A 23,277-nucleotide genomic window follows, 5' to 3' on the forward strand; every position below is an offset into this window, starting at 1 on the left:
TTCACAATAGCAAAGACTTGGAATCAACCCAAATGTCCATCAGTGACAGACTGGATTAAGAAAATGTGGCACATATACACCATGAAATACTGTGCAGTCATAAAAAAGGATGAGGTCATGTCCTTTGTAGGTACATGGATGAAGCTGGAAACCATCATTCTCAGCAAACTATCGCAACAACAGAAAACCAAACACCGCATATTCTCACTCATAGGTGGGAACTGAACAATGAGATCACTTGGACACAGGAAGAGGAACATCACGTATCAGGGCCTATTGTGGGGAGGGGGAAGTGGGGAGGGATAGTATTAGAAGATATATCTAATGTAAATGACGAGTTAATGGGTGCAGCACAGCAACATGGCACATGCATACATATGTAACAAACCTGCATGTTGTGCACATGTACCCTAGAATTTAAAGTATAATAAAAAAAGAAAGAAAGAAAAAAAGAAATAGTAGAAGCCAGAAGACATTAAAATAGTATCTTCAATACACTAAAAGAAGTTCATTCACAGCCCAAAATTCTATACCCCCCAAAAATAACTTCTAAGAATCACAGTGAAATAAGGTCATTTGGAGATAAATAAGGATTGAGAGGTTTTACTACTCTAATATCCTCACAGGATATTATTTGATGAATACCACTTAAAACAACTAAAATACCAGATAGAGTAAGTAGGATAAGTTGATATCTTATCCTTCCAGGTAAAAGGACAATAATAACAGAGAGAAGATCTGTAATGCCAAAGGAATGGTAAGAAAAACATGATAAATATGTTGGTAAACATAAGGAATATAAATGTTACAAAACAATTATTTATTACATTGTTAAAATGACAGAATTAAATGAATAAAACAGAAATCTATAAATTGGAAAAAGGTAATCAAAATGTTCTCTATTAAGGCCTTTGTTTTGTTTGGTTAGATAGTAAAAGTATGCAGATAAACTGAAAAGTACACATGACAACATTTCTAGAGTAACCAGCTACAAATAGAGTGCAGGAATTCCAAACTAGTAGAAGGTAAAACAAATAATAATAAGAATACTAAGTAATACAAATAGAAGGCAATAAAGGAGAAAAAAGTAAAAAGTAATAGGAAAATAAAAACACAAAATAAAGTGGTGGAAATAAATTCAAATATAACAGCAAATACAATAAATATAAATGTATCATATGATACAGCAAAAAATAAAAATTGTCAGGTTGGATTTTTAAAATTATTTATATGTTTTTCTTTTAAAGAGACAATTACATAACATAAAGTATAAGGTAGAAAAAGATTTTCATGCAAATTATTAGCAAAAATTATATTATTATTAGTCTAAGGTAAATATACTCTAAGGAAAAAGGCATTCCTAGATATAAGAATATCATTAAAAATGATAAAAGATTTAATTTATTTACTTGTACGTAAATAATAACATCACCTCAAAATACCTAAGTCAAAATTTAACAAGAACTACACGAACACCCCAAAATGGAAGATATTTAATGACGGTCAGTAATTGAAAGGTAAAGATGACAATTCCATAATACAGAAGATCTGAACAATGATCTTTATATAAAGGACATATATATATATACAATTGCATAAACAGTTGTAGAATACACATTATTTTCAAGTATATTTCCAAAATGAAACATATGCAGAACTTGATCGTGTACTAGGATAAAAAAGTAAAACTGAACAATTTTCAAATAATTGACATATAAACCATATTTTCTAATAACGATGAGATTAAGTTAGAATTTATTAACAAAAATACAACTAGAAATAATCCAATCGTTTTCAAAATCAGCAGCACACTTCTAAAAATCTCAAAATGAAAACAAAAATCTAAATATAATTCTGTGGTATATACCAAAAGCAGTATTTGATAAGAATTTTAATTTTATAGCCCTAAATGCTTAATATAGAAAAGGATGAAAGTTAATGATCTGAGAATCGAATAGGTTTAATAAGAAAAACAAAATGAAACAAAGGAAAAGATATAATCAAAATAAGATAAATTCATGATATAGAAAATAAAAATAAAATGAAACTGACAACAAAGCTAAAAGTGGGCCCTGATAAAAGTCTTAAAAAACTGACAAACTTTTGGAGAGATTTACAAAAAAGTAAGAAGAAGAAGGAAGAGGCAGGCGCATAGAAATTGCTAACATGAAAAACTATGTAACTGGCTGGGCGTAGTGGATCCCAGCACTCTGGGAGGCCGATCCGGGTGGATTACTTGAGGTCAGGAGTTTAAGACCAACCTGGCCAACATGGTGAAACAGCATCTCTACTAAAAATACAAAAATTAGACCAGTGTGATGGCACATGCCTGTAGTCCCAGCTACTTGAGAAGCTAAGGCTGGAGGATCACTTGAACCTGGGAGGCGGAGATTGCAGTGGGCCAAGATTGCGCCTCTCAACTCTAGCCTATGCAGCACAGGGAGATTCCGTCTCAAAAAAAAAACAAAACCAAAAATAACTATAGATGTTGCAGACGTTAAACAGATAATAAGAAAATATTAAAAGAAATTCATGCCAATATATTTGAAAGCATAGATGAAATGGACCAATTCCTAGAAAAATACAGCTTACTGAAACTGACTCAAGATGAAATAGAAAAATCTGAATAATACTATAAAATAAATGGGCTCAACAGTAAAAATCTACCCACAAATAAAATTCCAAGAGTAGCTATACAATTTAGGATGCTATTTAACCTCTATAATTCTTAGCTTATTTATTCAAAAAATTGGATATTATAATGTCCCATTATATTAACTCACAAGCATTAAATATCTCATGAGCTTGTTATTTGAGAATTATATTAAGAAGTACATGAAGGCAATTTGTAAACATGAAAGTGTCATAAAAATTGAAAATATTATTCACCGAATTTTAGGTTTAAATCAGAAAACCCATAACTCTAAACATAGACACATTCCAAAGAGTCCACCAAAAAGTCAAGTTTTCATGATAAGGCAAATCTAATTTGCTACTGGCATGCACTAACTAAGGCCACATTCTTTGGGAAGAAAATTAACAATACAACTGCAAATCGAGAATGCTGAAAAATTTTAAACACTTATTTTCCAAACTGTTAAGATTGAGTGTTAAAACATTACGGACAAAGTTTTAAAATTTAAATTTAGCTTAAATAACAATCATTTTTTGTTCAATGCAATAGGTTAAAGATCTGAAGGAACAAATATTGCAGGTTGGGACAAAGAAGCATAACAAAGACACTGGTTTAGTGTTTCATGGGTATTGAATTCAGGCCTTTTCCTCTGGAAACACAATCTTCTATGAATTTGTGCTTCATAAAATACCTGTAAATCTATTCATATTCATTTTTTTCATGTATGCATTTAATCAACAAGATGTTAGTACCTACCAAGTATCAGGTACAAGATTAGCTGCTAAGGATACAAGATGAAAAACAGTCAGCTTGCAACAAACGGTCTTACTGTCCAGTGAGGGAGACAAAATAAACAGATGTACCATGACAGAAGCAAGCACAGGGCACTACAGATGTTCACAGGGGAGATATACCTAATCAAAAATGAAGAGATCAAAGATAATCTCCTGAAAGGATGACTTCTAAGCTGTTTATTAAAGAAGAAATCAGAGTTAGGGGAAAGGGAGGAGTACTCAGGTTAATGATGCAAAATCTCATATTCTCACAGCCTCATCATGCAAACATATGCCATACTGCCTTGGTCAAGCATGGTACTTGCTATAAAAATTATTTCATAAGGAGTAGGAATTTAAATTTACTACTGAATACTGCCCAAAACAAGTTTTAATAATATGAATTATACAATATTTTAAAATTATTCTCCTAGCTCTGCCACAGATACCTTTATTTAATTTGAAATAAAACTTCAGAGATTCATGTTTGACCAAAATATAATGAAATTTTTTAAGAAAATCACATCCATCTTATTTGAGTTTTCTATGCACTGTATGGCTAGAAACTGCATGAAAAAATCCAGGGGATCTATGATGGGATGGAAAAGGTAGGTATATCTCTGGTCTAGAGCAAAGAAAGGGCACTTCACTGAATTCTGAGGCTGTTTCAAAACTATATGCACTAATTTGCCTACTTAGCATGTAGCATGTATCACAACATCAACAGGTTGGGTTGCTTCCTGGAAAGGTTCCCTAAACTAAGGCCACAGTCCTGGCTCTCCCTCTATCAGTGATGAGTTTCGGAGAGTGTATCTCACACCACTACTTTTATCTTAACTTTTCTATGGTCCCAGAAATATTAACCCAGGAGACACTACAGTAAATATTAAAGTATTTTCAAAGCTGCAATGTTTTTAATCCGATTAATTTTGATCTGCTAGAAATGCTACCCCAGCGTTAGAGGGGTATGCTACCTTGAAGAGAAAAAAAAGCCATTGATGGAAAGCAAAATAACAGAAGCATCAATCAGTAAGTAGCAACACAGTTGGAGCCAGGTTTGGCTTGAGAACAATAAAGAAAAACACAATACAAACGGATAAAGCACATTTAATTTTCCTCATGTAGCTTACAGGGATATCTGAGAAATTTATTCTAAGACAACAGTCTGATTTCTTACAGAATTAGTTATATATATATATTTTTACAGATAATTCAATATGTTCTGATTAAATTTTTTCATCTATCTTTTCTTGGTGAGTTAGAATGTTCTGGTTTTGTACAACATATAATAAATTATGCTTTTCATAGTTTCTTTTGTATACTTTTTTTGGTCATAACAAAGAGCTAAAAAAAAAATCCCCACAAAACATTTGATCTGCCAGTGAACAGACTGTGAGCTCCTGGTAGTGCCAATGTTCTACTTTCCTAAGTCTTCTACTGCTCCTACAAATGCCCTATACAAACGATTTGGATCTCTCTCTCTCTCTCTCTCTCTCTCTCTCTCTCTGTGTGTGTGTGTGTGTGTGTAAAATAAGCAATTTAATTCTGACTCATATAAATGTCAACTCAAAATCAAAATAACTGAGAAATATTACAGAAAAGCAACCAATACTGATACCACTGAAAGAACACAGTATTTGGAATTAGGGAGATCTGGCCTAGAATTCTGCAGTCATCACTATGTCACCGCTGTGTAAGCTAATTATGTCACAGCTGTGTTAACAGACAAGCTACTTCATTTCTTCCAGCTTTAGTTTTCTTCTCTGTGAAATAAAGAATAACACATACTCCTATGAACTGTGAGGATTAAATAAGGTAACAAATGTAAAGCACCTGACAGAAACAGCGGACACTACCATCTTCTTAAACTAGGTTTTTTGTTTTTTTGGTTTTCTTGAAATCGCCTTTGAAAATTCTTAACTTAGGTACTGATAAAATAATTGGAAAGCTGTTTTCAGGTCTGTGATTCTGAGATTTGGCCAAAGTAGGTGAAAATAACATCCTGTTTAACTTCTTACAGTTCAACCTTGTTCTTACAGTATTTTGAGGCAGGAGAAGGGTAGATAGGATGTATTAGAACAGCATACTTGATATCAGGAACAGATATATGAGTTTTTAAAAATTTCCTTTCAATTTAATTCAGGTCTTCCTGGAACATTTTAAATCAAAAGAGTCAGTGATGGGTTAAGATAGAAACAAGAAAAGGATTAATTTCAGACTTACGGTTCAATATGCAAGTATGACATTCAAATTGTTCAGCATATGTGTGTGTAAGTATATACATGCATGCACACATATACACATATCTCACACAGACATAGATATTAAACAATTCTATGCACAAGAATATCAGGGCCAACCAAAAAACAAAACAAACAAAGTGTAATATATTGTGTTTTTAATTTTAGCACCTATTTTTACTGAGAGAACACAATTTTTCTAGTTTAATATTCTGCCTATATTACCATCTGAAGCTAGCAGACAGCATAGTGCAATAATAAAAAAAAAACACTCTCCTAACTAGCTAGCATGTTTGCAAAGATGATAAAATAGTACTGAACATCCTCTACTTAAAATCCCTACAGTTTCTGAAAGAATGTTCATTGAAGTCCATTTATATATATGTGACAACTAAAGTGACAACACATAAGCAGTAGTTTTTCACTATTTTAATTAAAAGTATTTTTGATTTCCATTGGAACCATATGATTTTTTTTTTCTTTTAGGGACAGAGTCTTCCTCTATCCCCTAAGCTGAAGTGCAGTGGAGTGAGCATAGCTCACTGCAACCTCAAACTCCTGGGCTCAAGCAATCCTCCTGCCTCAGCCACCTGAATAACTAGGAATATAGGCACGTGCCACCACACCAGGCTAATTTTTTAAAATTCTAATTTTAATGTTTAGAAATTAACATTTCTAAATGAAGAGTGTGCCAGTTGCACTTTAAAAAGATGCCAATTCATCAATCAATCCTATCCCACATTCTCTTCTAACAATGTGACTGACACTCCCCCTTTGAGAGGGGAAGTAAGTTGTATGCATGCGCCCATCCCTTGAATGTGGGTAAAGGCTTACGACTGCTCCAACCAAAAGAGTATGGCAAAGAATAGGTCATACAAAGGATAAAGCTTCCACCTAGCTTCCTTGCTCTTGAAATATTTGTTCTTGGGATCTGATTACTGTGTTGTGAAGAGGAATAAACTAGCCTATGAGGAGAGACCATATGGCACAGGCCCTTTTGGAGAAATGAGCTCCCCAGCCAACCACAGTCAATTGCTAGACACGCGAAAAAGCAATGTTGCAGATTATTTCAGCCCTCACAGCTTCCTAGTCCTCAAGTGGAGACCCCAAACAGCATGAAACTGAGACAAGCCATCCCTTCTGTGCCCTGTCTGAATTTCTGACCCGCAATCTGTGAGTATATAAAATGGCTATTCTATTCCACTAATTTGGGGTAATTTGTTATGCAGCAGGAGATAACTGAAAGAAGGTTCAGTTATTATTTGCCATTATTTGAAGGCTACAAATAGCGGTTTGAACTTATAGGAAAATCTGAGTATATGTGATAACTGAGTTAGGGAAGTCAAGGGGAAGTTAATGTGATCTAATTTTCATAGTCAATACACGGCTCTTTGTTTTCTCTTGCTTCAAGAACATTCTCCTCTAACTCTTCCTTCAGCCTGGGGCACATTCTTCCTCCCCAGTGACCCAACACTCACTCTGACATTTGCTTGGCAAGTTTCTACTCTCCTTAAAGATCTTAGGTCTCACTTGAAATGTCACATTCTCCCAGAAGATTCATCTAACTGCTAAGGGATGTATTTGGGTGCCCTGCCTATCAGATTTTAGTAAACTAACACATTATATTCCAATTGTTTAATTATCTGTCCCCCACTAGGCTGTAAACTCTTTGAGGGCATGACTTTTATTTACCATTTCATACCTAGCATCAAATAATGCTAGATGATCAATAAATATCAATTGAATTAATATTTTTATGTGAATGAATCTTTTCCACCTATACCCTGCTGAAAGATACATGGATTGAAAAAAGTAGACCTTGGAAAACTGGAGGAAGTAGATATTCAGAAATTCAGTAGGTTAGAACTGAACAAAGATAAACTGGAGTTAGCATCCTTCCAAATGAGTCCTTCCTAATTAAGAATACCCAAAATATACCAAAGGCATCAGATCTGATGAATTTCAGAGGTGAAAACAGTCTCATTTGGGTTCTAGAAAATTTTACATACCAGACAGTTCTCCCTCAGCTCATTTTACCTTTCTCTCCTGAATCTCTCACTTTTCTTTTATTACCCTAGTCTGTAGAACCTCATGATAACCTCCAAAATGCCCAAAATTGCCGAACGTATCCACAGCTGCCATTGAAAGTGTCCCATACTTAAAAGATCATGCACTTGGCACATTTCAAGGCAGTACTAATTGCTTTCTTTCATTTTCATTAATTAAGTCTGAAACTATAAGAAATATCATTATAAAAATATATAAACACATTCATGAATTGACAAAAGTATTCTTCTATAAGATGTATCACAATTTTCTTTTTGGAGATAAAATATACACATTTAACTAAAGATTCCAAGATTACTTTCTCTAATTCTTGTAAGTTTTTACTTCCATTCCTCAGTACTAATTATAAGTAAGTTCATTACTCCTTAGCAGCTTTTGACTCAGCTAAAAACTCACGCCTTGAAACTTTTATTTCTTTGGCTTGGAAATACCAGATAGTTTTCCTCCTGTCCACTGTCCACTTCTCATTAGTTTTTTTTTTTTATTATCTTTGTCTTTTTATTTTTACTTTTTGAGATGAGGTCTTGCTCTGTTGCCCAGGCTGGAGTGGAGTGGCACGATCACGGCTCACTGTAGCCTAGACCTCTCGGGCTCAAGCGATCCAACTGCATCAGCCTCTTAAGTACCTAGGACCACAGGTGTGTCCCACCACGCCTGGCTAATTTTTAAAAATTTATTGTAGAGACAGGGTCTCGCCATGTTGCCTATGCCTGTCTTGAACTCCTGGGTTCAAGCAATCCTGCAGTCTCTACCTCCCAAAGCGCTGGGAATACAGGCATGAGCCACCACACCAGGCCTCTCTTCGTCTCCTGCCTAACCCTTACATCAATGGTTCTCAACCTTGGCTATACACTAGAATCACCACGGGACTTTTGAAACAGTAGATTACCTTAGCACACACCGGAGACCACCTGATTTGCAATTCCTGGAGTGAGAAACCTAGGCATGATATTTTTGAAAAGCTTACCAGGTGACTCAGATGCAATGTGAAAGTTAATAACCTCTTCCTTAAATACTGTCCACAGGGCTCCGTCATACACCCTCTTCTCTTCTCTCAGTATGCATTCCCCCTGTGCAAACTCATGTACTCTCATGGCTTTCGGCATATAGCATGGATTTATATGCTGAAAAATCTATATATTTAGCTAAGATCTCGTCTCATTTGGATATAAATACTTTGATATCTTGTACGTTTCTAACTCAAACGTGTCCAAACCTGAACCAATCACTCCCTTTCTCTCATTGTAACCCTTTCCTATATTCCCAATCCAAAAGAATACTAAATTCCAACAACTATACCTCTTAAATATCTCTCCAATTGATCTATTTCTTTGTATTCCCATTCCTTGTACAGGTCACCACCATTGCTTAACTGGACTGATGCTAGAACTTCTGAACTGGTCTCCTACCTGCTATCTTGCTCTCCTCCAATCCAAATTCTTCACTGCAACTGGAGTGATCGTTCTAAAATGCAAACTTTATCACATTACTCTCCTCACATTACTCAAACTTTATCACACATGAAACCTGCAAGTGACTTCCCACTGCCATCAGAATAATTTCTAAACACCCTAACACAGTTTATAAAGACATTCAGGACTGTGCCCCTGCCTGCTCTGCCCCTACATTCAATGTTCAAGTTTTAAACTTTCATGAAGTTCCTAGAAGGGACTATTCTTCTCTTACTCTAGGCACTGGCATAAAATTTTTACCTGAAAGAATCTTTTTACCTCCTTCCTGCTCTAGCTAACTACTTTTTTATTTTTCAGGTCTCAATTTAAATGCTATGGCTTCTGGGGAAACCTTTCCTGAATTGTTCAATCTGCGGCAAAGACCAGAGGCAAAGTTGGTATTTACCAAATAGTCAAATGTACCTCCTCTACATTGCCCAGGCTGGCTTCCAGTTTGGTTGAGGAAATAAAGCTGATTTACAAACCACTTACAAGACTAGTCCTTCAAAACATCCTGCAGGATTCTCAAACTCTCCCTTCCTCTTTCTTGGCTACCTAAGAAACCATATGCTTCTGCAAGATGGATAAGGGCCACCTAATGCAAATTGTACATTATTTGAATGAAAAACAAATACCTTGTGTGATAAATTAAGAAGGTTTCTGGGTTAATTGGTTACTACAGCTTAGCTTAGCCTACCCTTATTAATAACAATACACAGCTTCAGCTTTCCACTCCCACAGGACTTCTTTATTACTTAACACACCTGTGTTGCTCACCTGTCTTCCCTAATAAGACTACAAAGATCTAGCAAGTGCTTGAAACATAGAAGGCACTGAGAAACTATTCACTATATGAATGAATGGATCAACATAACTTACCTTGTTTAGTACAATGCAGTAGTGCCACCACTTTGAATTTATAAGTAATGCTGTTCACCAAATACTTTATCTTCTAGTATTTTTCTATAACTTTTCATCTTAGCTAAAAGTAGCTGTGTAAACTTTGTATCTTATTTTTTTCACTTAACATAAACATATACCTTTGCTATTACAAATTTATCATATCATTTATAATAAATATATAATATTCTTTTTTATAGAAATACTGTCACGTACCCAAATATTCCCTATTCTTGGACATTTAGGTAGTTTCCTGCAATCAATTTCAAATGCAAGGTTGTATCTATCCCTGTTCAACTTACATTTTGAATAACTACCCCCATATTTCAAAGATTTCATTTTCTTTTTTACACTGCAGTTTCCTTGAAAGTTTGGATTTTGTCTTAATATTGTTATACCTCTATAACATGCCTCACTAGGTGTCTTGAATTGAATAAACATTGATAATATGTATTACATTTTTAATGAAGCTATCAATTTCAAAACAAAGGGTACTTCTGAGTGTTGTATTAAGAAGACATCGTTGAAGAAAATATAAATCCAATGACAGTACAATTAAAAGAAACATAACAAAAATGGGGACATAGCACTGACTTTAATGATTCTTTCTCTCTCTTATTTTTTTCCCCATAGCACTTCAAAGACAACTGAGGTTTTGATTCTCAGAACAATGAGAGCCAAGGAAAGCACAATGGCTTGGTGTCAGAAGATCCAGGTTCAAGTGTTGGCCACTTCACTCACTAGTTGTATGGCCTCAAGCATATCTCTGTATTTCTGTTATTTTTTAAATGAGAGATGTACATCACTTTCTATGGCAGGGTTTTTTTAACCTTACATTGTTGACATTTTGGACCGGAAAATTTCTTTGTTATTGAGAGCTGTCCTGTGCACTGTAGGATGTTTAGCAGCATCCATGACCTGTATTCAATAGATGCCAGTAGCAATACCCCAAGCACTCAGGTCTGGACAGTCAAAATTATTTCCAAACATTGCCAAATGTGCCTGGAGGTGCAAAATCACTCCCAGTTGCGGACTGCTGCTTTGCAGTAAGGAATAAGAATATTGTATGATTCTACAGCTTTGTCATTTTAGCAACTTATCTGCTAGCTTTTTTCCAGAATGCTTAATAAATTTCCAGTTAAATGTTTACAGTCTGTGTCATTCCTTTTTTTCCGTGCTTTCTTATAATTTGCTTTGAAATGGTCAAAAGCATACCAGAAAAATAAAGTGGAAAAATGTAAATGTTAAATTGATTATACAAGGGCAACTGATTTGATTTGTCCTTAGAAAATTAAAAATTAATAATATCACTCTTTTTTTTTTTTTTTTTTTTTGAGATGGAGTCTTGCTCTGTCACCCAGGCTGTAGTGCAGTGACCGGATCTCAGCTCACTGCAAGCTCTGCCTCCCAGGTTTACGCCATTCTCCTGCCTCAGCCTCCCGAGTAGCTGGGACTACAGGTGCTCGTCACCTCACCCGGCTAGATTTTTGTATTTTTTAGTAGAGATGGGGTTTCACCGTGTTAGCCAGGATGGTCGCGATCTCCTGACCTCGTGATCCACCCATCTCGGCCTCCCAAAGTGCTGGGATTACAGGCTGAGCCACCGCGCCTAGCATAATATCACTCTTTCAACTTTCAATAGTATTTCAATTACTTTTCCTATATTCTCTTTTAAGAGAAAAGGGTACCTCAATTTCCATTCCTTCTCCCCACTTAAGATGGTTTAAGGTGGCTTCATAGCTCAGAGATCCCAATTAACATTTAATATTCCAAACACAGAACATCTCAAAATGCTCCTCACTCAGAGCATTTTTCTCAAGTCTGATGAAGGTAGCCAGAAAAGTAAAAAAAAAAAAACTAACTCAGAGAAACTGAATTAATTTTAAAATAGATATGTATTGCTCATAAGTAATTCATATAAATGTACACATCTGCGTTATTCTGCACACCCCACAATGTTAAATCTAATTGTTAACTGCTTCCACCTTTTATAAGAGAGGAATTAGTTTTATGCACCTAAAAATAAAGTCTTCAAAATACACCCTATATTACTATAGCACTTTAATACTAAGTAAATCGTACACACTTTTTACTTACATACACATTGCATGTGTATTACAGGGATTAAATAATGAAACCAATAATACAAAATATGAGGTAGTCAGCTATAAATCATTTCTTGACCCAATTTATATTACATATTTCCTATAAGATCTAATGTAGAAATATCACAAAGAAGTAGTTTAATTATTAAGCAACAGAATAAGGGAAAATTGTTCACTTTCAAGCACTTTTAAAAATGTTATCTGAATATTCACTGTATTCTTTTAGAAATTTGAAGATGAGCATTTTTACAACAAGTAACATTTTTCCACCTGTTAAACAGGGCTGCTGAATCTGGATTTACTAAAAGTGATCCAACATTTCCAAGTGATTAGGCATATGCTGGGAATGTCAATCTTTTAACTATATTTAGTGAACAAAGTAAAATCACTTGCCACAGTTTTATTTATTCATTTATTATTTATCCCTGCTAGCTTCCAATAATTCAGGATGATTCACCTGGCCTTTTATATACTGGAGTTACAAGGCAGCACTGACTATAGGAAAAACACTAGCTTTGAAATCAGATTCACCTAGGTTTAAATCCTGTCTGTGCAGCAAAGTACCTACAGAATCTTAGTCAAGTCACTTACTCTCTGAGCAGCAGATTCTATACCTATTATCTCTATGTATAGCTGTATGTACCTGGCTTGTAGCTGGCATTCCATGAGTCATTTTTCTTTTTCTTAAATATTTAATTAGACTTTTAGAAAAATAACTGTGATATGTTTTTAATAACATTCTCATCCAGATTTTAAGAAATAAGGATTTTAGTACTGTGCCTGGTAGGAAAAACATCAATATTTCAAAATAACAATACAGATACCACCCTGGCTTCATTCATTTTTTGGAACTGCTTTATATAGTCATACCACTAAGTACAGTAAAATACTACTTAAAGGGTACCTATGAAAATGATTTCTCTCAAGTCTTCTATGATAACTTCTCTTAGGAACTGACATTCAAGCTGAGAACAGGAACCAGCCACTGAATGACTGAAAGTAAGAACATGCAGAGGGAACAATTTGTGTAAATGATCTGAAGTGGAAACAAGCTTGGTGTGTCCAAAATTGGCAAGTCAATTTGGATTATAAATGAGGGTGGCCAAATCAATCATGTCTTGGGTCAGAGTAAATAATTTGTAGTCTTATGCTAGGAAAGAGCTCCAATACACCACACTTTAAAATGCTGCCAGTAGAGTACAAACAATGAACACTACAATTAATCTGTTGGAACTGTATTTACAAAAACAAGGTATCATCATACAAATAACAATATACATTCAGTCAGTTGAAGTGTAGTGCCAGTAGCATTAAGCATGGTCTAAGAAATTTAGGGCAGTTAAAAAAAGTCAGAGGCTTGGAAGGCTCTGCTACTTATAATCATGTGATCATGGGCATGTCTCTTCAGCTCTCTGTACCTTAGTTTCTTTATCTATAAAAGAGAACACAAGTTTCTCCAAGAATTGTTATGAAAATGAAATATGATAACAAATACACAATATTCAGAAATTACCTGTTATTTTGTGGGTACTTAATAAATAGTTCTTATAATAATTATGTTATTCCAATTCAGTTTCTTCTGCTCTTCCAGACAGATTCATCATCTCAAAACAACCAAAGATAGATTGATATATGCTAGGTTTTTAAGAAAATTCTTTCTTTTACACTTAAATTTCCATAGCTTGAACATCTCAATGAAAACATATTATAGGTGTGTCAATATCTGAATATTTAAATACACTTGTACACTAACATAGTTAAGAATAGTAATGAGAATGTATTTTATTTTATTTTATTTTTTTTGAGACGGAGTCTCGCTGTGTCGCCCAGGCTAGAGTGCAGTGGCTGGATCTCAGCTCACTGCAAGCTCCACCTCCCGGGTTTAGCCATTCTCCTGGCTCAGACTCCCGAGTAGCTGGGACTACAGGCGCCCACCAACTCGCCCGGCTAGTTTTTTATATTTTTTAGTAGAGACGGGGTTTCACCATATTAGCCAGGATGGTCTCAATCTCCTGACCTCGTGATCCGCCCGTCTCGGCCTCCCAAAGTGCTGGGATTACAGGCTTGAGCCACCGCGCCCAGCGAGAATGTATTTTAAATCAATATACTAAAACCTATACACTAAATAGATGTTGCTCCATTTAAAGTATAAGATCACAGGGCTACAATTATTCAAAATAGCTTTGAACTCTCTTCTCGACCCAGTATAAGAATGAATTTTAAAGCTCCACAAAAATCTATTTTTAATTTTTACTTGCTTTTGATCAAAAATCTAACAAACAAAACACAAAATCAAAAACCTGCCTCATCAGACATTACTCCCAAAGACAGCTGTCTGTAAAAATGAAACACAACCCTCCAAAAAAAATGACTGATAATACAAATAACATTCAAAATCACAGCAAAGTCTCTGAAGACAACCTTAAGAATTTCCAGTGCTTAAGCAAAGCAGCATTAATGACACAAGCGCATAGCCTCCTATGAGATTACTTTATATGTTGCCTGTTTGCATGGATCGTTTCTATGACATTAGTTTGAAAGCAGTCTACCAGCCAGGCGCAGTGGCTCACTCCTGTAATCCTAATACTTTGGGAGGCCAAGGTGGGTGAATCACTTGAGGTCAGGAGTTCAAGACCAGCCTGACCAACATGGTGAAACCCTGTCTCTACTAAAAATACAAAAATCAGCTAGGTGTGGTGGCACGTGCCCGTAATCCCAGCTACTCGAGAGGCTGAGACAGGAGAATCACTTGAACCCGCAAGGCAGAAGTTGCAGTGTGCCAAGATTGTGCCACTGCATTCCAGCCTGAGTGACAGAGCAAGACTCCATCAAAAAAAAAAAAGAAAAAAAAAGGTCATGATAGATATGAAGCTAGCTTTTCTAACTTCTTGGCAACAGTACTTCAATATTCTTTCTTCCTGGCCTCAGTTTTTGTTTTGTTTTGTTTAATATTTTTTTAACTTCAAAAGTTTTGGCAGAACAGGTGGTGTTTGGTTACATAGAAAAGTTCTTTAGCGGAGATTTCTGAGCTTTCGGTGTACCTATCACCTGGACAGTATATACTGTACCCAATGTGTACTCTTTATCCCTCACCCCGCAATCCTTACTCCTGAGTACCCAAAGTCCATTATATTATTCTCATGCACTTGCAGTCTAATAGCTTATCTCCCACTTGTAAGTGAGAACACACAATGTTACTCACTTAGAATAATGGTTACTTCACTTAGAATAATGGTCCGCACTCCATCCAGGTTGCTGTGGATACCATAATTTCATTCCTTTTTATGGCTGAGTAGTATTCCATGGTATATACTACATTTTCTTTATCCACTTGTTGGCTGATGGACATTTAGGCTGGTTCTATATTTTTGCAATTGCAAATTGTGCTGTGATAAACACGCATGTACAGATGTCTTTTTCATATAATGACTTCTTTTTCCTCTAGGTAGATACTCAGTACTGGGATTGCTGGGTCAAATGGTAGTTCTACTTTTAGTTCTTTAAGGAATCTCCGCACTGTTTTCCACAGTGGTTGTACTAGTTTACATTCTCACCAGCATTGTAAAAGTGTTTCCTTTTCACCACATCCATGCCAATGTTTGTTATTTTTTGATTTTTTAATTATGGCCACTTTTGGAGGAATAAGGTGGTATATCACCATGGTTTTGATTTGCATTTCCCTGATAATAAGTGATGCTGAGCATTTTTTCATGTTTATTGGCCATTTATATGTCTTCCTTTGGGAAATGTCTATGTCCTTCGCCGACTTTTTGATGGGACTGTTTCTTTATTGATGATTTGTTTGAGTTCCTTGTAGATTCTGGATATTAGTTCTTTGTCAGATGCATAGTTTCAGAATATTTTCTCATACTCTTGGGTTGTCTGCTTATTATTTCTTTTACTGTGCGGAAACTTTTTAGTTTAATTAGGTACCATCTGTTTATCTTTATTTTTGTTGCATTTGTTTTTGGGTTCTTGGCCATCAACTCTTTGCCTAAGCCAATCTCTAGTAGAGTTTCTCCAGTGTCATCTTACAGAATTTTTATGGTTTCAGGTCTTATATTTAAGTCTTTGATCTGTCTTGAATGGATTTTTGTATAAGGTGAGAGATAAGAATCCAGCTTCATTCTTCTAAATGTGGCTTGCCAATTATCCTAGCATGATATTTTGAATAGGGTGTCCTTTCTCCACTTTATGTTTCTGTTTACTTTGTTGAAGATCAGTTGGTTGTCAGTATTTGGCTTTATTCTCGGTGCTCTATTCTATTCCATTGGTCTACATGCCTATTTGGATATCAGTACCGTGTTGTTTTGGTAACTATAGCCTTGTAGTATAGTTTGAATTTGGGTAATGTGACGCCTCCAGATTTGTTCTTTTTGCTGTATTTTGTCAAATATTTTTTCTGCACCTATTGAAATAATCATACAATTTTTGTTTTTAATTTGGCTTATGCGATGTATCACATTTATGTACTTGCATTATGTTAAACCATCCCTGCATCCCTGGTATGAAACCCCACTTAATCATGGTGTGTTATCATTTTGATATGCTGTTGGATTCAGTTTGCTAGTATTCTGTTGAGGATTTTTGCATCTATGTTCATTAGAGATATCGGTCTATGGTTTTCTTTTTTTGTTATGTCCTTTCCTAGTTTTGGTATTTGGATGATATTGGCTTCATAGAATGATTTAGGGAAGATTCTATCTTTTGGAATGGGTTCTGTAAAATTGGTACTAATTCTTCTTTGAATGCTTGATAGAATTCGGCTGTGAATCCATCTGGTTCTGGACTTTTTTGTTGTTGTTGCCAATTTTTAAATTACTGTTTCAATCTCACTACTTGTTATTGTTCGGTTCAGAGTTTCTACTTCTTCATCATTTAATCTAGGAGGCCTATATATTGCCAGGAATTTATCCATCTCCTTTAGATTTTCTATTTTGTGTGTGTAAAGGTGTTCATAGTCACCTTGAATGATCTTTATATATCTGTGATATTGTTTGTAATATCTCCCATTTTGTTTCTAATTGAGCTTATTTGAATCATCTCTTTTCTTCATGAATCTCGCTAATGGTCTATCAATTTTGTTTATCTTTTCAAAGAACCAGCTTTTTACTTCATTTTCTTTTGTATTGTTTTGTGTTTCAATTTCATTTAGTTCTGCTCTGATCTTTGTTATTTATTTTCTTCAGTTGGGTTTGGGTTTGGTTTGTTCTTGTTTCTCTATTTCCTTGAGGTCTGACCTTAGATTGTCTATTTGTGCTCTTTCAGAGTTTTTGATGTAGGCATTTAATGCTATGAACTTTTCTCTTAGCACCACTTTTCCTGTGTCCCAGAGGTTTAGATAAGTTGTGTCACTATTATCGTTCAGTTCAAATAATTTTTTATTTCCATCTTGATTTCATTGTTGACCCAAAGATCATTCAGGAGCAGATTCTTTAATTTTCAGGTATGTGTATAGTTTTGGGGGTTCCTTTTGGAGTTAATTTCCAATTTTATTCCACTGTGGTCTAAGAGGGTACTTGATATAATTTATTCTCTTAAATTTATTGATACTTATTTTGCAGCCTATCATATGGTCTATCATGGAGAATGTTTCATGTGGTCATCGATGAAAAGAATGTCTATTTTGCAGTTGTTAGGTATAATGTTCTGTAAATATCTGTTAAGTCCATTTGTTCTAGGGTGCAATTTAAGTTCATTGTTTCTTTGTTGATGTTCCATCTTGATGACCTGTCTAGTGCTGTCATTGGAGTACTGAAGTCCCCCACTATTAATTGTGTTGCCATTTATCTTATTTCTTAGGTCTAGTAATAATTATTTTATAAATTTGGGAGCTCCCATGTTAGGTGTACATATCTTTACAATTATACTATTTTCCTGTTGGTCTGATCCTTTTATGATTATATAATGTCCGTCTTTGTCTTTTAAACTGTTGTTACTTTAAAGTCTGTTTTGTCAAATATAAGAACAGATATTCCTGCTTGCTTTTTGTTTCCATTTGCATGGAATATCTTTTTCCACCTTTTACTTCAAGTTTATGTGAGTCCTTATGCATTAGGTGAGTCTCTTGAAGACAACAGATACTTAGTTGGTGGATTTTTATCCATTCTGCCATTCTGTACCTTTGAAGTGGAGCATCCAGGCCATTTGCATTCAATGTTAGTATGGAGATTTGAGGTACTTCATCATACTAGTTGTCACCTGAATACCTCAGATTTTTTTCATTGTGGTATTTTGTATAGGTCCTGTGAGATTTATGCTTTAAGAAGGTTCTATTTTCAGTTTCTAAGGATCATGTCTGCGAGCCAGGATTCCTGATCCAGAGACAATGGCCCCGATGGGGTGGAGCCTGAAGGCGTCATCGAGAGTAACTAGAATGAGATTGTTGACAGCTTTGATGACATGAACCTCTCAGAGTCCCTTCTCCGTGGCATCTACACCTATGGTTTTGAGAAGCCGTCTGCCATCCAGCAGTGAGCCATTCTACCTTGTATCAAGGGTTATGATGTGATCGCTCAAGCCCAATCTGGGACTGGGAAAACAGCCACATTTGCCATATCGATTCTGCAGCAGATCAAATTAGATCTAAAAGCCACTCAGGCCTTGGTCCTGGCACCCACTCGAGAATTGGCTCAGCAGATACAGAAGGTGGTCATGGCACTAGGAGACTACATGGGTGCCTCCTGTCATGCCTGTATTGGGGGCACCAACGTACGTGCTGAGGTGCAGAAACTGCAGATGGAAGCCCCCTACATAATCGTGGGGACCCCTGGCCGAGTGTTTGATATGCTTAACCGGAGATACCTGTCTCCCAAATACATCAAGATGCTTGTACTGGACGAAGCTGACGAAATGTTAAGCCGTGGATTCAAGGACGAGATCTATGACATATTCCAAAAGCTCAACAGCAACACCCAGGTAGTTTTGCTATCAGCTACAATGCCTTCTGATGTGCTTGAGGTGACCAAGAAGTTCATGAGGGACCCCATTCGGATTCTTGTCAAGAAGGAAGAGTTGACCCTGGAGGGTATCTGCCAATTCTACATCAACGTGGAACGAGAGGAGTGGAAGCTGGACACACTATGTGACTTGTATGAAACCCTGACCATCACCCAGGCAGTCATCTTCATCAACACCCGGAGGAAGGTGGACTGGCTCACCGAGAAGATGCATGCTTGAGATTTCACTGTCTCTGCCATGCATGGAGATATGGACCAAAAGGAACAAGACGTGATCATGAGGGAGTTTCTTTCTGGCTCTAGCAGAATTTTGATTACCACTGACCTGCTGGCCAGAGGCACTGATGTGCAGCAGGTTTCTTTAGTCATCAACTATGACTTTCCCACAAACAGGGAAAACTATATCCACAGAATCGGTCGAGGTGGATGGTTTGGCTGTAAAGGTGTGGCTGTTAAAATGGTGACAGAAGAAGACAAGAGGATTCTTCGAGACATCGAGACCTTCTATAACACCTCCATAGAGGAAATGCCCCTCAGTGTTGCTGACCTCATCTGAGGTTGTCCTGCCACCCAGCCCCAGCTAGGGCTCAATCTCGGGGGGCTGAGGAGCAGCAGGAGGGGGGAGGCAAGGGACCCAAGATGTCCAAGGGATGGACATCTTGTCATTTTTTTTCTTTGAATAAATGTCACTTTTTGAGGCCAAAAAAAAAAAAAGAAGATTCTATTTTGGTGCATTTCAATATTCTGTTTCAAGATTCAGAACTACTTTTAGCATTTCTTGTAGTGTTCATTTGGTAGTGGCAAATTCTCTCAGTATTTGTTTGTCTGAAAAACTTTATTTCTTTCTCACTTATGAAGCTTAGTTTCGCTGGATATGAAATTATTGGATGGCAATTATTTTGTTTGAGGAGGCTAAAAATAGGACCCCAATCCTTTTTGGCTTGTAGGGTTTCTGCTGAGAAATCTGCTAATAATCTGATAGGTTTTCTTTTTTTTTTTTTTTTTTGAGGCGGAGTCTCGCTCTGTCACCCGGACTGGAGTGCAGTGGCTGGATCTCAGCTCACTGCAAGCTCCGCCTTCTGGGTTTAAGCCATTCTCCTGCCTCGGCCTCCGGAGTAGCTGGGACTACAGGCGCCCGCCACCTCGCCCGGCTAGTTTTTTTTTTGTATTTTTTTAGTAGAGATGGGGTTTCACCGTGTTAGCCAGGATGGTCTCGATCTCCTGACCTCGTGATCCACCCGTCTCGGCCTCCCAAAGTGCTGGGATTACAGGCTTGAGCCACCGCGCCCGGCTAGGTTTTCATTTATAGGTTACCTGATGCTTCAGCCTCACAGTTCTTAAGATTCTTTCCTTTGTCTTGACTTTGGATAACCTGATGACCATGTGCCTGGGCGATGATCTTTTTGAGATGAATTTCCCAGATGTTCTTTTAACTTCTTATATTTGGACGTCTAGATCTCTAGTGAGGCCAGGGAAGTTTTCCTCAATTAATCCCTCAAATATATTTTCCAAACTTTTAAATTTATGTTCTTCCTCAGGAATAACAATTATTCGTAAGTTTGACCATTTGACATAATTCCAAATTTCTCGGAGGCTTTATTTCTTTAAATTCTTTTTTCTCTGTCTTTGTCTGATTGAGTTAATTCAAAAGCCTTATCTTCAAGGTGTGAAGTTCTCCTTTCTATTTGTTTGATTCTATTGTTGAAATTTCCAGTGCATTTTATGTTTCTCTAAGTCTGTCTTTCATTTCCAGAAGTCATTTTGTTTTTTTCATTATGATATCTATTTCTCTGGAGTATTCTTCATCCATATCCTGTATTTTTTAAATATTTATTTAAAATGCTTTTCACCTTTCTCTGGTATTTCTTTGAGTAGGTTAATAGTCAACCTTCTGAATCCTTCATCTGGCAATTCAGAGATTTTTCTTGGTTTGGATCCATTGCTAGTGAACTAATGTGGTCTTTGGGGTTGTTATAGAACCTAGTTTTGTCATATTAACAGAACTAATTTTCTGATTCCTTCCCATTTGGGTAGACTATTTTAGTGGAAAAATGTGGAACTAGAGTGCTGCTGTTGAGAGTGTTTTGTACCATGGGGCAATCCCTTGATATGGTGCAATCCCCTTTGTCCTAGGAATAGGGCTTCCTGAGAGCCAGACTGCAGTGATTGTTATTGCTCTTCTGGGTCTAGCCACCAAGTGGGGTTACCAGACTCTGGGCTGGTACTAGGGAATGTCTGCAAACAATCCTGTGATGCAATACATACTCAGGTCTCCCAGCCATGGATACCAGAACCTTCTCTGGTGGAGGTGGCAGGGAGTGAAGTAGACTCTGTAAGAGTTCTTGGTTGTAGATGTGTTTAGTGTGCTGGCATTCTCGAATGCTGGTTATAGTAGCAGTGACAGTCACATGGACAAACTCAGGATCACTGGTTAGCGAGGATGTTGCAGGCAGTGGAATTCACTGTTGTTTTCTCCTTCCTTGGAGCAGGGGTGTTGGATCATGAGTTGCTATAATGTCCTGAGTTGGTTGGCCTCCAGCCAGAAGGTGGCAATTTGGAGAGAGCATCAGAGTTTTTTTGCCAGTCTCCAGGAATTTGTAGCAGCCTGCTGCTGCTTTCAAAGGATTGGTGATTTCTTTCAGTTTTTCTGGTATACTCTGTGGCGGTTCCTGGAGCAAAAGTCCATGGTGTGAGTCTCCACATGCTATTCTGTTCATCCAAGTGGGAGGTGCAGGTCAGCCCTGTCTCCTGTCTGTCATCTTCCCTCTACCTCTGACCTTAGTTTTTTTTTTAATAACTGCAATCACCTATCATGTATTTTTGCTTCCTCTTTTACATCATTATTGTGGTAAAAACCATTAGCCTTCCTTATGAAAGGAAGACTGAGAGATAGAGAAGGGTTAAATGGGTAATTCAAACTTAAAGATAAAGGTGAGGTAGTAAAGAGATGGAAGTCTAGTCCCATTTACTTCCAAATAAATATCAGAACTACAGGTAGCATAGAGGGGAAAGGATTTAGGCAGGGCACTTCCTAAGATCTAAAGAAGAAAAGAACGAAGAGAACAGTGAAGATAGGAAAGACAAAAGGATTCCCACCCCTACTCTGTATCCTGTTGGGTAAATGAAACTCTAGCAGTGGTCTGAGCCTGTTCTAATTCCTACTCTAATTGCATGAGTGGGATAAGTGAGTCTCAGAAATTATGTAAAGGCTGTGGTAGGGGTTTGTTTATGTTTGGGGATGAGCCAAGGTCAGGTAAGGAGACAGGTATACTTCAAAATATTTTGCATTAAAACACTGTCATAGGCTGGTGCAACAAGATGGCCGAATAGGAACAGCTCCAGTCTCCAGCTCCCAGCACGAGCGACACAGAAGACAGGTGATTTCTGCATTTGCAACTGAGGTACTGGGTTCATCTCACTAGGGAGTGCCAGACAATGGGTGCTGGTCAGCTGTTGCAGCCCAACCAGCGAGAGTTGAAGCAGGGCGAGGCAACACCTCACCTGGGAAGCACAAGGGGGAAGGGAATCCCTTTTCCTGGCCAGGGGAACTGAGACACACAACACCTGGAAAATCAGGTAACTCCCACCCCAATACTGCACTTTACCAAGGGTCTTAGCAAATGGGCACACCAGGAGATTATATCCCACACCTGGCCGGGAGGGTCCCACGCCCACGGAGCCTCCCTCATTGCTAGCACAGGAGTCTGCAATCTAACAGCAAGGCAGCAGCGAGGTTGGGGGAGGGGCGCCCACCATTGCTGAGGCTTCAGTAGGTCAACAAAGCCGCTGGAAAGTTCGAACTTGGTGGAGCTCAGAGAAGCTCAAGGAGGCCTGCCTGTCTCTGTAGACTCCAACTCTGGGGACAGGGCACAGCTAAACAACAACAACAACAACAACAAAAGCAGCAGAAACCTCTGCAGACGCAAACGACTCTGTCTGACAGCTTTGAAGAGAGCAGTGGATCTCCCAACACGAAGGTTGAGATCTGAGAACGGACAGACTGCCTGCTCAAGTGGGTCCCTGACCCCTGAGTAGCCTAACTGGGAGACATCCCCCAATAGGGGCAGACCGACACACCACACCTCACACGGTGGAGTACACCCCTGAGAGGAAGCTTCCAAAGCAAGAATCAGACAGGTACACTCGC

The 23,277-nt window shown here is 37.3% G+C and overlaps 1 protein-coding gene and 1 pseudogene across 2 annotated transcripts in view; one reads left to right on the top strand and one right to left on the bottom strand.

Moving 5' to 3' along the window:
- The window catches only part of MBD5 (methyl-CpG binding domain protein 5), a 520,295-nt gene that overhangs the window by 425,331 nt on the left and 71,687 nt on the right, over positions 1–23,277 (bottom strand). The gene's annotated exons all lie outside the window — the stretch shown is intronic.
- LOC105512594 lies at positions 18,466–19,686 on the top strand (annotated as a pseudogene). The gene has a single exon (XR_001001880.1). The product of XR_001001880.1 is annotated as a eukaryotic initiation factor 4A-I pseudogene (transcript).

This window comes from Colobus angolensis, unplaced genomic scaffold, assembly GCF_000951035.1.
Source record: "Colobus angolensis palliatus isolate OR3802 unplaced genomic scaffold, Cang.pa_1.0 Scaffold215, whole genome shotgun sequence".
NCBI lineage: Eukaryota > Metazoa > Chordata > Mammalia > Primates > Cercopithecidae > Colobus > Colobus angolensis.